The sequence below is a fragment of the Dipteris shenzhenensis genome, chromosome 8 (assembly GCF_047967505.1).
Source record: "Dipteris shenzhenensis isolate YYH24624 ecotype China chromosome 8, Dip_SZ_1.0, whole genome shotgun sequence".
Lineage (NCBI taxonomy): Eukaryota > Viridiplantae > Streptophyta > Polypodiopsida > Gleicheniales > Dipteridaceae > Dipteris > Dipteris shenzhenensis.
The window spans coordinates 51,639,709-51,655,430 of NC_141603.1; the positions used below are offsets into that span (position 1 = coordinate 51,639,709).

At 44.5% G+C, this 15,722-nt stretch overlaps 1 protein-coding gene across 2 annotated transcripts in view; it reads right to left on the reverse strand.

Annotated features, from left to right (window-relative positions):
* The window catches only part of ARP4 (actin-related protein 4), a 77,893-nt gene extending 62,411 nt beyond the window's left edge, over window positions 1-15,482 (reverse strand). For both annotated transcript variants that reach the window (XR_015541390.1, XM_087377842.1), the window contains exon 1: window positions 15,218-15,482. The gene's annotated coding sequence lies outside the window, so the exon portion shown is untranslated. The remainder of the gene's footprint in view (window positions 1-15,217) is intronic.
* Window positions 15,483-15,722: the final 240 nt, after the last annotated feature.

Sequence of the window (15,722 nt, forward strand, 5' to 3'; positions counted from 1 at the left end):
CTTGCTGTAAAATCTCACCAAAATCTGCATCATTGGCATATTGCTCCCTCATGTCTTCCCTATGATAAGCAATAGTTACATTATTCACCTGGGGTCTTCGAGACAAGGCATCTACCAGTCTATTATGAGCTCTCGGAGCACGGACAATATGAAAATGATACATTGACAGCATGTTTGCCCATTTCATGTGCTTCTCAGAGAGCTTTGTCTGAGTTAAGAAATATCTCAGACTTTGGTGATCTATCTTAACTATAAAGTCTGCACCCAAAAGATAATGCTTCCATGTATGGAGGGCATGAATTACAGCCAGAAACTCTTTCTCATAAATTCCCAAATTTCTCTCTGCAACTTTCCCCGAGATTTGCAAACTCACACACGGAGTATATGCAACCAATGCACTCAGCCTGTCTTTTTCAGAATGGAAAGACCTCAACAAGAAGTATAATGCACTCACAACTCAACCCAGATTCATGCCAAAGACTGACTGTCAAGATCCAGGCATAACCTCAAGCTGTGTGCCCTTTTGTCATTACTGCAAATAACTTTGAGAATGCATCTGACCCCTCTTTTCTCTGCTCAAAAGCATGTATATCTCTTCATTTCTGCAAAACTCTGTTTTTCTAAGTTTTTCTGCTGTTTTCATACAGATTTATGACAGGTGAAAAACTGACAAGTAAAACCCCCTTTTTTTTCAAGTAACTGAACTGGCTAACTGCAGTAACTGAACCAGACTAAGATGTGGTTAACTAAACCAATCTAGTCTGGTTGGCCATCGTCTGGTTAGGCTGACGAGACTAGTTAACTATAATCTGGTTAGGCTGACCGAACTAGTTAGGTGAAACCACATCCCTAATTAGAGTCAGCTAGCCAGAGTTAACTGACCAGGGTTAACTAACCACAAGTCTTGCCAGCTCAGCTGACTACCATGTCAGCTTGCCACATGCCAAGGCCACGTCACCTTCCTTGTTAGCTGCCACATCAACACGTGCATATGCCACATCAGCACCACGTTGGCATAGTAGTCTGCTTGCCACATATCACCTGATGTAGTGCCACGTCATCTGTCACGTGCGTGGTCGCCACCTTAGCTGACTGCACCTACGATGCCATGTCAACGACTTGCTGTAGATGACACGTCAGCGCCTCAGCATCAGCACTGCTCTTCATGCAGAATTACAGGAACTAGCACCAAAAATGTTCACAAATCACGAAATTCGCCATGCACCTCTTTCATTTGGCAGTTCACACTTTGGTCAAGTTCATTGCCTTTATCAAAGTATTAACATGAACCGACGCTCATGATTGCATGATAGATCACGCTTTGTCTTGCTGCGTTACTGTATGCAGATGAGCGTGTCGATTATGACGATCCCTAAGTCCAGCAGCGTCAAACTCATCATGGGTCTATGCCAAACAACTAGCCTCAGGATCTCACCAGCCTTTCGCACTTCAAGTGTTGCTCCTAGTCACCCTACAGTCCTTAGTGCATCTCTAGCCTCGTCGTGGCATCGCGCAATCAGTCAATCTCAGAGTTGGGGCGTCTTATCCGTAACTGGCCTAGTCCCGTTACCCTACGCTTAGCCCTGGTTCATGCCTACGTATGGCCTTTCGTCAGCACGCGATCCAAAACTAAGCGCTCTACACTGTCTCTACCCATTAGCAATTTCAGAAGCTCCTTTATTGCCTTCTGTTGGATCATCCCAACCTAAGGAGAGGCTATGAACCTTGGCTTTGATACCAATTGAAACTCCGTTCTGCAAATTATTTCTGCGCTATCTCCTCTCTGCGCTCTCTCTCTTACAGATAACTCTCCCCCTCTCTCTTTCTCTCTCTCTGCACACGTTAGGGCCCAGGACAATCGTCGGACTGGACCCCCCCAAAGGTCTTTATTACTTGAGAATTTATGCGTACAAAGAGTTCAACATACAACTTCTGTTTTACAACTTTCAAAACATGAATCCATTTTACAATAGCTCTCAACTCATTTCTTTGGCAACATGCCAAGTGTCAGATTTTAAGCTCTTTAATTACATGCCACCTAAGGGCAACTCTAGAGTCTTCGAAGCACTTGGTCACGCGGGTGTTAGAAATCCAGAGGGAATGAATCACTCAAACCTCCACCCAAGATCTCTCCAACTCTTACACACACTCAACTCAGATAGATGATCACAGATGCAACAAACACTCTCTCAGAAATAAATATGGACGGAGAGAGAAAGAGAGCATATTCATCCACCAGATGGTGGGCAGAAAAATAGCTCCAAGGGAGCACTACAAAACACAGCAAAGTGCTGGAGAATATTGATGGACTCTCTCTCTCAACAATTGCTCCAGATCTGAGTGTTGAACATAGCCTTGGAGAGGGGCTTTAAGTCTTGCACTAGATGCTGGAATGAATGGAGTAGGCCTTTTATAGGCACTGCCCAGGCCCCTTGAGTTGACCGACCAGCAGGGTCGGTACCCTGTCTGGTGGCCGACCACATGGGCCCTAGAAAACCGACCAGGGTTGGCCCTGGTCTGTGGCCCTGGTTGGGCCGACTTGGCCTACCACAGGCCCCTACATAAGGGTGCCCTGTGCAGCCAGTCTGCACTGCTGCAGGAGCCTCCATGTGAGGCCTAAAGCCCTGTTTTACCTGCTGTTGCAGGCTGCAACTAGCCCATGTGCTGATTGCCTATGATGCCGGCCTGAGTCTCTCTCTCTCCCCAGCCCTCCTACCTCTCACTGTCCCTTGTCCCCTCAAATCAGGGGCTCACAGGTGGGCACAGTGAGTTTCTAACACCCCCCCTCAATGTCACAACTATGGGCCAATCCCCATTCATTTGATGAGTTCTCAAGGAAGTGCCTTCGTGAAGAGGTCAGACAAGTTGTCAGCGGTCGGGCAGTACATAAGCTCGATCACGTCGTCGATGATGAGCTCTCGAACAAAGTGGTAATGAACTTCGATGTGCTTGGTCCGCGCATGGTACACTGGATTCTTGGCAATGGCTATGCAACTCTGATTGTCGCACATCAGCACTGTTGCGTCCTCCTGACACACATCCATGTCCTCCAGAATCCACCTCAACCACAGTGTCTCACACGCTGCTGTACACGCGGCTCTGTGCTCTGCCTCTGTAGATGAAAGGGCCACTGTGGGTTGCTTCTTACTCCATCTGAAATCTCTTTAGAAGTTCTATGCAATATTTCTCCTATGAAATGAAGATCCTGTCTTTGGCCTGCTTTACTTCTATCCCAAGGAAGTAGTGTGATAACCCAAGGTCAGTCATCTCAAACTCAGACATGAGTAGCTCCTTGACCTGAGAAATCTTCTTGACCTAGTCACCTGTCAAGATAAGATCATCAACATAGAGGATGAGTACCAATCGCAACCCCTTCTCAATAAACAAGTAGAGGTTTGCCTCAGAAGGGCTCCGACTTAGCCCTATCTTCTGAAAAAATACATCAATCCTTTGGTACCAAGCTCTGGGGGCTTGTTTCAGCCCGTATAGCGCCTTCTTTAACCTGCAGACCTTTAATGGGACCCTGGATCTTGAAAGCCCGGTGGCTGCTCTACATATACCTCCTCCTCCAAGGTTCCATTAAGGAATGCGGACTTCACGTCCATTTGAAAAATAGGCCACTAGAATTGGGCAACAAGGGCAATCACTGTCTGGATAGTAACCATGCGAGCTGTAGGAGCAAAAGTTTCATCAAAATCCATGCCTTCAGTTTGAGCAAAACCTTTGACCACTAACCGTGCTTTATACTTATCCAAGCTGCCGTCCGATTTGTATTTAAGTTTGTATACCCACTTAGTGCCAATGACTTTCCGTCGCGGAGACCTGGCCACTAAGTCCCAAGTATTGTTCTTCAGGATAGCATCCATCTCTGCTTGCATGGCAGCCTGCCATTATGGATGTTCCTTCGCCTCCTCGAAGGTCCTTGGCTCTTCAAGCTGAGCCACCAACGGAGCTCTGAAGTCATCAGTGATGTCAGTGAGCATGTATGAGGTGCCTACTTAAGGACCTCACTCTTCTTCATTCCATAATGCAAGTAATGCAAGTATTCTGAGTTTGTGTCCACTCTTTGCTTTCCTTTCAGCTTACCAACAAAACCTTCTCAATGCATTCCTCTCTGAAGCACGCTTCTTTTGAGCCCAAGAACTCCCATTTCTTTGCGACAGAAGTGCTTCTTTTCGCATTTTTCAATGGAATTCTTGTTGGTCGGCTCTTGTAAACACTCTTTCTTCATGCCTTTGCACTCCTCTTTGGCTGAGAATGCAAATGGGCATTGGCTACTATGTCCTCTTGGCGATTGAGGACTTGGTTCAAGTTTTCAGAGCTTGGTGAGTTGTGATTTTGCTGCTGTAATTTGTTTTTTCCATAAGCTATTGGTTGGCCTCGTGTGTCGTCTCTTTCTTGGCTCACAGGTGCCCAGGCAGTGCTACATGAGTCATTCTTTGGTTGGGTACTTTGCTGATTTTATTTTGAAACTTTAAAAAGCTTTGTGAATGCCATCTGGAAACCACTCAAAAAGAGTGCAGCTGGGGTGCAGGTGTGATTGCATCTGGACAGCCAATGGAATTGCACTCGCAAAAGAGAATGCCTTTGGGTTGAGCCTATGGGTTAAGTGCACTTATGTGATGGTGTTCTATGCTTGAAAGCCTTGCGAAGGCTTAGTGAATTGGGGCTGCGTGCTCAATTGCACGGAAGGTCTCCCAGATGCAACTTGTAATCATTTCACTGTGAAATATAAAGAAATACCGACAAGGGCGCGACAGTGTTTGGGGCCAATCGGGTGCACTTGTCTATGTTTGTTGAGCAGGGGCATTCTAGCCTCCATTTCTTTTTCAATGGTTTTGTTTGTGAACAAATGGATAAATGCCAAATGGTGATCATGCAATGGTTAATGGTTGTGATATATGCTTTGTGAGCTGTAAATAAGTGCTGAAGTGATTAAAGGTTTAGTTCCACTGCCCTCTGAGTACACCACACACTCTTTCTCAAGAGGTGGGCCTTGGTAGTTTGGTGGAAGGATATCTTTGCTGCACTTTTTGACAGCTAAATATTACAACCATAAACATGGTGAGTACCCATGAGCAAGAGAGCTCCACAACTCCTCAAAGGAGAAGGCAGGAAAGCCTTAATGATCCAGCTAGTGTACACCTGCAGGGAGCACAACAAATGCCTTTTGAGCAAGACACACATGAAGCTACAACTGAGCTCAACGGTGATACTAGTTCTAGCAGTGAGTCAGATGATGCTACTATGTTGAATGCACAGCTTGCAAGTGCAGTGACTGCTTTGACTCAGCTGGCTCAAAATTTGGCTCAGATTGTACAAACAAATGCCAAGAAGAAGAAGAAATCAAGAAAGCACAAGCACGGAAAGAGTGAGTACACACATGCATCAGCTTCTCATGGCGGACTGCACACTCATGCATCAGTTTCCCATGAGGGACAGCCATCAAAAATGACTCAAAAAGTGACTTCCAAGAGAGAGAAATCACCCAAAAGAGCACTTCAGAAAGAGTAACAAAAAGTACAGCCAGTGCAACAGTATGAACAGCTAGCACAAGGCCTTGGTTTGGGTACTTCTACTCCTCAAAATAATAATGTGCAGTCCATAAATGTGGCTCAACCACCTCAGCCATATTTGAGGCAGCAACCTGAATATTTTGGTACAAATTCTATCTTTGATGCGATGTTGATTTCACCGCCAATTGGGCATAGAAAGCAAGCCATGTATGACAATGTGGGAATGCAGCCAGGCATGCAAGCCACAGCATATGCTCCCATGCCTAATGTTCAGCCAAGCATGGCTCTCTCTAGTGAAAGGAATGCTGCAAATATACAGCCATCTTTGGGACAGCCAATATCAAATGTATATAAAGAATTTAAGGATGGTGGTTCTCATGTCAAGTTTGAGACATATAATGGAGTACAAGACAGGTACAAAGCCCTCACATTCCTTCAACAGTTTGATGCTGCATTTCTTCGGGGTTTGTTTACAGAAGCATCCAAGATGAGGAAGGTTGCCACATTTTTGAAAGGCAATGCACTTAAGTGGTACACCAACCTTATGCTTCATGGAGATGCACCTGCTACTTAGCTCGAATTTAAGCAAGTGTTCTCTTCTACTTGGCTTACTCCAACTTTTGAAGTTGAAGTACTTTCACACTGGCATGACTTGTCATACAAACTTTGCAAGAATCTTGATGATTACACCCAGAGGTTTTGGGATGTTTTGCTGCCATTGAGCTCTTAGAGGCATGTTTCTTTGAAAGAGCAAATAGAGAGGTACTGTTGTGGATTGCCTAGTGAGCTACGTGATTATTGCATCAAAACCAAGGTGGGTTCTATGACTCAATTAATTGAGAATGCATAGACAGCATATGCATGGATGCAGGAGAAGAATTTGGGCTTTATGGACAGCAAGAAAGAAGACAACAAATGGGCTGCCAAACACCAGGATAAGGACATCAAATCTGAAAATAAAAATTATGGCAAACGATCATTTCAAAAGGGAGGAAAAGCCCAATTCAAAGCTGGTCAAAGGCGTGGACAGCCTAATAAACAACCCCGTACCAACTTATCTGATGAAGAGAAAAAGTCACTCATGGAGCAAAACAAATGATTTATATGCAAAGGAGAGGGACACCGGTCTTATGATTTGCCCATCCAAGAAAAGAGACAGGTCAGATGATGATAAGAATGGTGATAAACAGACTAATAGGAAGGGCAAAAGGCCTAAACCTTCAGCAGGACTTCTTCCAGATGTGATTGGGAGTTTGCCACATGCACATGATGAAGAGGAAACGAAAAAGACTGAGATGTGTAGAGCATGGGGAAATTTCAGAAATCAGAATTGTTTGTTTTTCTTTGATTCTGGGGCAAAGGCGAATTTCATAACTCCTAATATGGCAGGAAGGCTTGGCATCAAGCCTGAGGAAATGGGGCCATCCGGCATGTGTGATATGGCCAACCCTGAACTCAACACACCTGTCACTCCTATCCTTGGCAAGTTGAGGATGCATATCCAGGGATATCAGGATGCAGAGGACTTCTACATTATGCCTTTGCCAGAGTGTGATGCTTTGCTTGGGATGCCTTGGATGTACAGGGTGGGGGCTGATGTGCAAATGAGAAACAAGAAGATTTCTTTAACTCATAGAGGCAAAAATCATGTACTTGATGTAAAGTTGAAAGGGGAGTCCATCCCTGGAGTTTCAGCTTCTTGTATTTCCAATGTAATAAAGCATCACATTTCAGCGTACTTGATTTTTGTCAAAGAGGACAGCCAACCAGTTCAGGAAGACTCTACTCTTTCTGCTTTAGATAGAGAAAGGGCTGCTTTTATTTCAGATTTTCAGGATTGTTTCTCAGATGCACTTCCTCAAGAATTACCTCCGAAGAGGCCGAGGATCATCAAATTGATATAATTTCAGGAAGCTCACCGCCTAATATACCTCCCTATCGTGTCAGTAAGGCACAACAGGAAGAGATAATGTCACAAGTGAAGGAACTCTTGGAAAAGGAATTAATACAGCCAAGTATACTGTTCCCCTGTGTTGCTTGTGCAAAAGAAGGATGGCAGTTGGAGAATGTGTAGTGATTATAGGGCTTTGAATAAAGTCACAATTAAGAACCGTTTTCCAATTCCACGCATTGATGATATATTGGATCGGTTGGAAGGTTCCTCAATGTTCAGTCGTATTAACATTAAAAGTGGATACCATCAAATAAGGATACAGCCTGAAGATGTCTACAAGATTGCCTTCTGCACTTCATTTGGCTTATATGAGTTCCTTGTGATGCCTTTTGGTTTGACTAATGCACCTGTCACTTTCAATAGAATGATGGACAGAATTTTTAGAGCACACAGAAAGTTTGTGGACACTTTCTTCGATGACATCATTGTGCTCTCTAAAAATGAGCAGGAGCACAGGAAACACCTCACTATTGTGTTTAAAGAGTTGAAAAGACACAAGCTATTAATAAACACCAAGAAAAGTGAGTTCTTTATGCATGAGATTCATTTTCTCGGTCATATAGTGTCGAAGGATGGAGTCAAGATGGATCCTGCAAAAGTTGAGGCCATCAGGAGTTCGCCAATTTTGAAAAATCTGCATGAAGTCAGAAGCTTTCTTGGGTTGTGTTCATACTATCGGAGGTTTATAAAGTACTTTGCAGAAATTGCCAGATCTTGCCCGTTATTATCTTGCCAGATCTTGCAAAACCCTTTGCTGTAACTTGTGATGCATGTGGGAACAGCATAGGAGGCACTTTGATGCAGGATGGCAGAGTGGTTGCATATGAGAGTAGAGTTCTCAAAGATGCTGAATTGTACTTGCAGACATACGAGAAGGAAATGTTAGCAGTGATACATGCTTTGACCACATGGAAACATTACCTTCTTGGAGCTGATTTTTATGTGCAGACAGATCATCAGTCACTTAGATATTTTCTCACGCAGAGAAAATTATCTGAAAAGCACATGAGATGGGCTAACTTCCTCTCAATGTTTCATTTTCAAATTGTACATGTGCCGAGTAACAAAAATGTCGTGGCTGATACACTTTCCAGGAAACCACAGCCTGAAGCAATCTCCAAGAAACCCAGTGTTTCAGCAGTGAGCATTGCTTACAACAATGTGTTAGATGTGATGAAAGATCAATATGTTAATGATGCTGATTTTTTAACTATTTATGATCAGCTTTCTGATGGTCAAAGGCATGATCACTATATGTTGAAAGAGGGTTTCATTTGATGCATGGACGACTCTGTGTCACTGATCAGATGCGATAGAAAGTCATAATGGAAAGTCACGCTCCTCCATATGCAGGACATAGGGGAATTACAGCAACAATTACAGCAGTGGAGCAATACTTTTATTGGCCATCTTTGAGGAAAGATGTGGAAGAATGTGTGAGAACATGCATGGTTTGTCAGAAAGTAAAGTTTGACAGGCAGAAGGCACCTGGGTTGTTACACCCTTTGCCAATTCCGGATAGACCATGGCAAAGCATAGCTATGGATTTTGTGTTCGATCTTCCACGTACTCCTACTGGACATGATGGATTGTGGACAATAATTTGCAGGTTTAGCAAACAAGCCCACTTTGTGCCAATAAGCAAGAAAATTACAACAGATCAAATGGCCAAATTGTTTCTGCAGCATGTCTTCAAGTATCATGGGATGCCTGAATCCATAATTAGTGATAGAGATCCGAGGATGGCCAGCCTCTTTTGGAGAGGGTTGTTTGAAAATATGGGCACTACGCTAAACTTTTCACCCTCAGTCTGATGGACAATCGGAGCAAGAAAACTCTACCATCTTGGATATGTCTCAAACCACAAAAGAAAATGGGAGCATTATTTGCCTTTGCTGGAATATGGTTACAATAATACGGTGCACACATCCACAGGTAAAGCACCTTTTGAAATAGTGTAAGGTGCCAGGAAGATACCTCCCATTTTGCATACAAAAGAGAAAATCTTCGAAGCTGATCGTTTTGTGGAAAGCCTTAAAGAGGCTTACAAGAAGATCAAATATGCCTTGCAAAGAAGTCAGGACAAGCAAAAAAGAGCAACAGATAAGCACCGCAGGGAATTGGTATTCACAGAAGGTGATTGGGTTTTGCTGCGTTTTCATAAGGCAAGGCTGAAAAATAAGAAAGGCAAGGAAAGGTTGTACATAAAGCTGAACATGCGTTACTATGGTCCTTTCCAGGTTTCAAAAAAGATAAACGAGGTAGCTTACAGGCTGAAGTTGCCTCCGCATTGGAAGATACATAATGCCTTTCATGTGAGCTTGTTAAAGCAATATCATGGAGATATTCCCGAGGATTTACCTGATGAGGTGCAGCCTCAAGTGGAAGAACAGGATGAACTTCTAGTCCCAAAGCAAATTCTGGCACACAGAGATAGAAAGATCAAGCGTAAAGTTATCCGTTGCTACTCGGTAAAATTTCAAAATTACCCATCACTTGATGCGAAATGGATGGAGGAAGGTGAACTGGCAAATTCACCTGGGATATTGCACCTTTACCTTGATGCTTTCCAGTTAGAGCCGACTGCCAGGCTCCTACAGGTAGTTCAGCAGAGCAAGCGTCTAGAGCATTACCTGGTGTTCGAGAGGGGGTAGCACCTCCACTCCCTCAGTACGGACGGGCTCACCGTGATTTCATGAGGTCGCTTGATGACACTGTATGTTTCCTCCGAGACATTGAGCTGACAATATTTCTGTTGTGAAACTTCATGATATTGATGCATCTTGACTATTGATCGCCGACAATCACATAGATTTTGGGCAATGTATATGGATGGATGCATGCCTCTCCTGGCCATATTTTCACTGTCTCTGTATACTATAGCTGCGGCTTTCTTGTATACTCTTTCATGTTATATTTCATGCTCACTCATGTGTTTTGGGGCAGCAAACTGTGGTTTGTTGTTTCAAGAGAGGGGTATGTCACGGGGGCGTGAAATTCTAAGTACTTTAATGTACTACAAGACCGTGACAACTTTGGTTTTAAAAGTCCAAGCATGGGCTTAATAATGTGTAATTAAGCGCGGCATGGTGCCTAGCACATAAGCGTAATTAATCCCTAGGCCCAAAGGCATTCCAAGGAATTAAAACAGTGGTCGTTGGAAAATGATGATGTGGCATTTTTAATGGGCCCCCTAGAGGGCCATGTACCTTCAGTGGCCCCCCTAGAGTTCCAGGTGGCTCTAGTGCCTTCTACATGCTCCTTTGCCATTCTTGGACCTTCCTCGGCCTTCTAAACTTCACATGTGTGGTTTTCTCTCTCATCTTCTCCCTTTGTTGAGATTTTGGACTGGTTTTTCAGCCTCCTTCAGCTGAATTCCGTTTTTCTTCATAACTCCTCACCCGTTTGGATTCCTCAACTTCCGTTTGGCCCGATGGCTTTCCCTCTGCCTCCCCTTCGTAGTGATATGCTTTTCCCTCCGTGTGTTTGGTAGAACGGGCAAAGCTGAGCACTTCTTTTACTGGTCGAATTTGCAAAAGTGGCTTTTTCTAGACCTTTTTGCTTCCACCACCTCCTGTGCCTCTCCTCTTGCAAAGCTACAGCTTTCTGTTGAATTTCGAGTGGTCCCACGCGCTGGTTGACTGGTTTTTCTCAGTTTTGGAGGACTTTCCGGCGATGAAACTTCTCCAAAACCTTCTCAATGCATTCCTCTCTAAAGCACGCTTCTTTTGAGCCCAAGAACTCCTATTTCTTCGCGACAGAAGTGCTTCTTTTCGCATTTTTCAGTGGAATTCTTGCTGGTCGACTCTTGTAAATGCTCTTTCTTCATGCCTTTGCACTCCTCTTTGGCTGAGAATGCAAGTGGGCATTGGCTACTATGTCCTCTTGGCGATTGAGGACTTGGTTCGAGTTTTCAGGGCTTGGTGAGTTGATTTTGCTGCTGCAATTTCTTTTTGCCATAAGCTATTGGTTGACCTCATGTGTCACCTCTTTCTTGGCTCACACGTGCCCAGGCAATGCTACATGAGTCATTCTTTGGTTGGGTACTTTGCTGATTTTATTTTGAAGCTTTGAAAAGCTTTGTGAATGCCACCTGGAAACCACTCAAAGAGAGTGCAACTGGGGTGCAGTGTGATTGCATCTGGACAGCCAATGGAATTGCACTTGGAAAAGAGAATGCCTTTGGGTTGAGCCTATGGGTTAAGTACACTTATGTGATGGTGTTCTATGCTTGAAAGCCTTGCGAAGGCTTAGTGAATTGGGGCTGCGTGCTCAATTGCAGGAAAGGTCTCCCAGATGCAACTTGTACTCATTTCACTGTGAAATATCAAGAAATACCGAAAGGGGCGCCACGGTGTTTGGGGCCAATCGGGTGCACTTGTCTATGTTTGTTGCGCAGGGGCATTCCTTTTTCAATGGTTTTGTTTGTGAACAAATGGGTAAATGCCGAATGGTGATCATGCAATGGTTAATGGTTGTGATATATGCTTTGTGAGCTGTAAATAAGTGCCGAAGTGATTAAAGGTTTAGTTCCACTGCCCTCTGAGTGATTAGAGGCCGGTTTCATGAACCAACTCAAGAGGTTTGCTGGCCCGAAACAAGGCCTCTTGTGGGAACTTGTCCTTGTGCTGCTTGCCTTCTAGACAAGCCCTACAGACACCATCCTTGCCTGTAATTGGTGGAAGTCCATCCACCATCTTCGACTTTGACATTTCAGCCAAGGTTCTGGAAGAGAGAAGCCAGGAACAAAGAAGAGCCTAAGAATGATTCTGCCAATGTGACGACTGGACAGTTGTTTTTAATCAATGAACATTGTTCAGCGTATGCAGTCAGTGAAGGAAAAGAGGGTTGGTATGTTGACAGCGGTGCTTCAAAGCACATGTCTAACAGAAACACTTGGTTCAAAACCATGGAAAGTGCACACCTGGATTCCAAAGTTTCTGTCGGGGATAGCCGGACGTGTCTTGTGAAGGGCGTCGGTAGCATTCCTTTCATTACAACCATGGGTGAGGAGAAGGATATCTCTGGAGTACTTTATGTACCCAACCTTTGCAAGAACTTATTGTCTGTAAGTCTGATGGACAAAAACAACATGGCAGTTCTCTTTCAAGATGGCAAGGTCACCGTGACATCCAAAGCAAATGGACAGATGGTGGCTCAAGGAGTTGAAGAGAACGGATTGTACCGCCTCAGTGCAATGTTGGTTCATGAAGACAATGGAAAGTCCAAACTTTGGCATGAGCGCTTCGGTCACGTCAGCTATGCTTCTGATCCACCTTCTTCTTTCGGCATTCTTTGGCGGAGTGGCCAAGCTTTTCACAGTAATAGCACTTCATTTTCTTCTTTCGATCAGCGTCCTCTGACTTCTTGAACTCCTTTGGCTTGCCTTTTCCAGGCTTGTCTTTGGCCACTAACGCCTTCTCGTCGGTTTGCGTAAAGAGTTTCTCTCTAGCCTCCTTCTGAAGCAAGAGTGGGCCAAGCTCCTCAAAGGTGATTGGCTTAGTCCATTGACCCGCAATGACCGTAGTCACAAAACTTTTGAAACTCCGTGGCAACTTGTGGAGTGTAAGCAACGCCAATTGACTCAAGTCTACCTTCTGACCAACCGCTACGAGCTAGTCCCACACGACTTTCACCTTTGTCAGATGGTCATGCACACTATCACCCTCATTCATATCAAGATTATAAAGCTAATGCTGAAGAGTAATGATACGGGCTGTATTATCGGTTTCATACAGCTCCTTTAGTATGGCCCACGCCTCTGAAGACGTCTCTGCCAACTGGATATGAGGAATCACAGCATCTGCTGTCGTGCCAATGAGCATTGCTAAGGCTTGAGCATCCCTCTCCTCCCATGCACTGAGTTCATCCCCATCTGCTTCAAATAAAACTTCACCTCTTTTGTCCACAATGTCCTCCGGCTTCTCCTCGGTCCCAATCACTATCTTCCACAGCTTCCGTGTCAACAGATGGCTTCGGATCTTGACTTTCCAGATTGGATAGTTCGCCCCATCGAACTTTCCAGCTTCACCAAAATTGGGAATAAACGAAGAAGGAAGATGACTGGAGAAGGAGGAAGGACGAGCAGTAGGTGTAGAGGCTTCTGAACGCTGATCTACCTTGTACTTAGCTTTGTACATCCATTTGGTTCCAAAAACCTTCCACTTGGCCAATCTCGGCACCAAATCCTACACTCTGTTCTTTTCAATGGAAGACATGTTAGTCTCCATTACATCTCGAGTTAAGTCATTAGCTCGTAGTTCACTATTAGAGACCTCAAGGTCCTTCAAGACCTTCTCTTTCCACCTGAACTGACTTCAAGTCACCCCTGAGTCATCCACGGTCATCATATACCATCGTGATCATCTTTTGTTCTTTGCAATAGTTTTCTTCTGGTTCTATTTCTTTTGAATCCATTCCTAAACTTGCTAAGCCTGCTATCCTTTGAGCTTGACCACCATTGGGTTAAGGCAGGTGTTGAGGCTCTCAATAAGGCTTAGTCTCTTGAAAGTTGAAAGGCTATGTCCCTACTGACCAAAACCTTCATGCTTCCTTGTCATACAACCGATAAGCTTTGGACTCGTTATCGTATCTCACAAACATGCACCTCCTACTTCTTGAATCCATTTGTTTCTGGTATCTTTATGGACATGCAGCACCCATGCATCAGAAAGACCTAGCAGCACTCTAGGAGTCTGTAATGAAGACATCCAGACCCTCAACTAGTTATCCAATCATGGGACTGCCTATTGAACGTCTGATGGCACATTACTGACTCTATCTACCCAAAAAGACCTTGGGAACATTTTTACCTCTTAGCTTACTCAAACCTATCTCCACAACTGCCCACTCGCCCAATTCTTACGCTCTACCATCCCGTTGTAGTCTTCTTACAATATACATTGAACTCATCTTAGGTGGATTCCCCCCTTGGCCTGTTTTGAACGTCTTCTCTCTTTTTTGAGAGTCCCTCTTCTTCAACGCCTTAGGCAATCACCTTATCCATTTTGATGATCACTTCATTCTCATCGCAAATCCTGTATGTATTCTCAGCCTTTGTCTATGGCTCTTAACGCTGCTACAAGCTTTCATGCAAAAAACATTATAGCGTTCTCCAATTGCATCTCCTCGAACAGTTCCGTGCTCCTCAGTGGCTCTTGGAAGCAAGCCGCATTTGGCATACATATTTACCAATGTATTGCTAACAAAATGAATTTTTCCAATACCTTCCTAGCAATCTTAGTACGTCTTTAGCCTTCAGGGCCACAAAAGTACATGTACAAGATGTTTCGAAATCTCTTGCATCTTCTGATAAAGGTTGAGGGCGTGCTCAGATTCCCGGTATTCAACATTACCACTGATGAGAGAAGTCCAATCATGCACCTTTGGAAAAACCAACTTATTGAATAGCTGCGCAGAGTCGCGATGCTATCAACGTCGGGACATGGTAGTTCCCAATAGACCTATGAGCTTCTTGTTGGTTTTCCGCAAGCGATACGAGATTTTTATCGTTTCTGCACTTCTGCAAAATGCTTACAAGGTTCTCTAGCGAACGCGGTTGGGGCATCCGTTTTAAGGAATCGAATTCCTCCGCGAAGCTCAGCGCCGCTCACCGCTTCAGCTCATTGTGTTCAGTTGAGTGGTTCCGTTACCCTAAGTTTGCTCAATCACATTCATGAGACACAAAACGATCTCACCGTGACCTTCCCTCAGCTTACACAAATTTCAAATCTAAAAGTCTACATACCTCTGCAGCAGGAGCTTGCACTGACTTCACGGCAATTTCAAAGCCTCCACACTGTGCAACGGCAGGAAGGGGAAGGGGAAGGGGAAGGCGGGAAGGCTAGCTAAGGTAACTGGCTGCCAAGTTGAAAGCTGGCTATGGCGGGATGTCTTATAAGTTGGAAACTTGTAACACTTTAGGCCAACGGGTCGTCTTACGCCAAATAACTGTCCTATGGAAGACGGTCCTAACCGTGGGTGGAGAGCAGGAAAATTATGTGCTATTTTGTACGATTCCTCAAACAACTCTAAATTTCAAGGAGCTCAAGGCTAACATGAGCTCTTTGCACACACCCGATTTGCCCGCCCGGCACCCCTAGCCAAAAGACAGGCACCCCTAGCCAAAAGACAGGAGCATCTTTCCACATGGCAAGATGCTGCCAAAACCCCCTTGCCCAAGGGAGGTTTCTTCTTCAAAAGAATTTCATGCAAGCTTAGCTAGTGGGGCAAAGTCCTCGCCGCCAAACCAT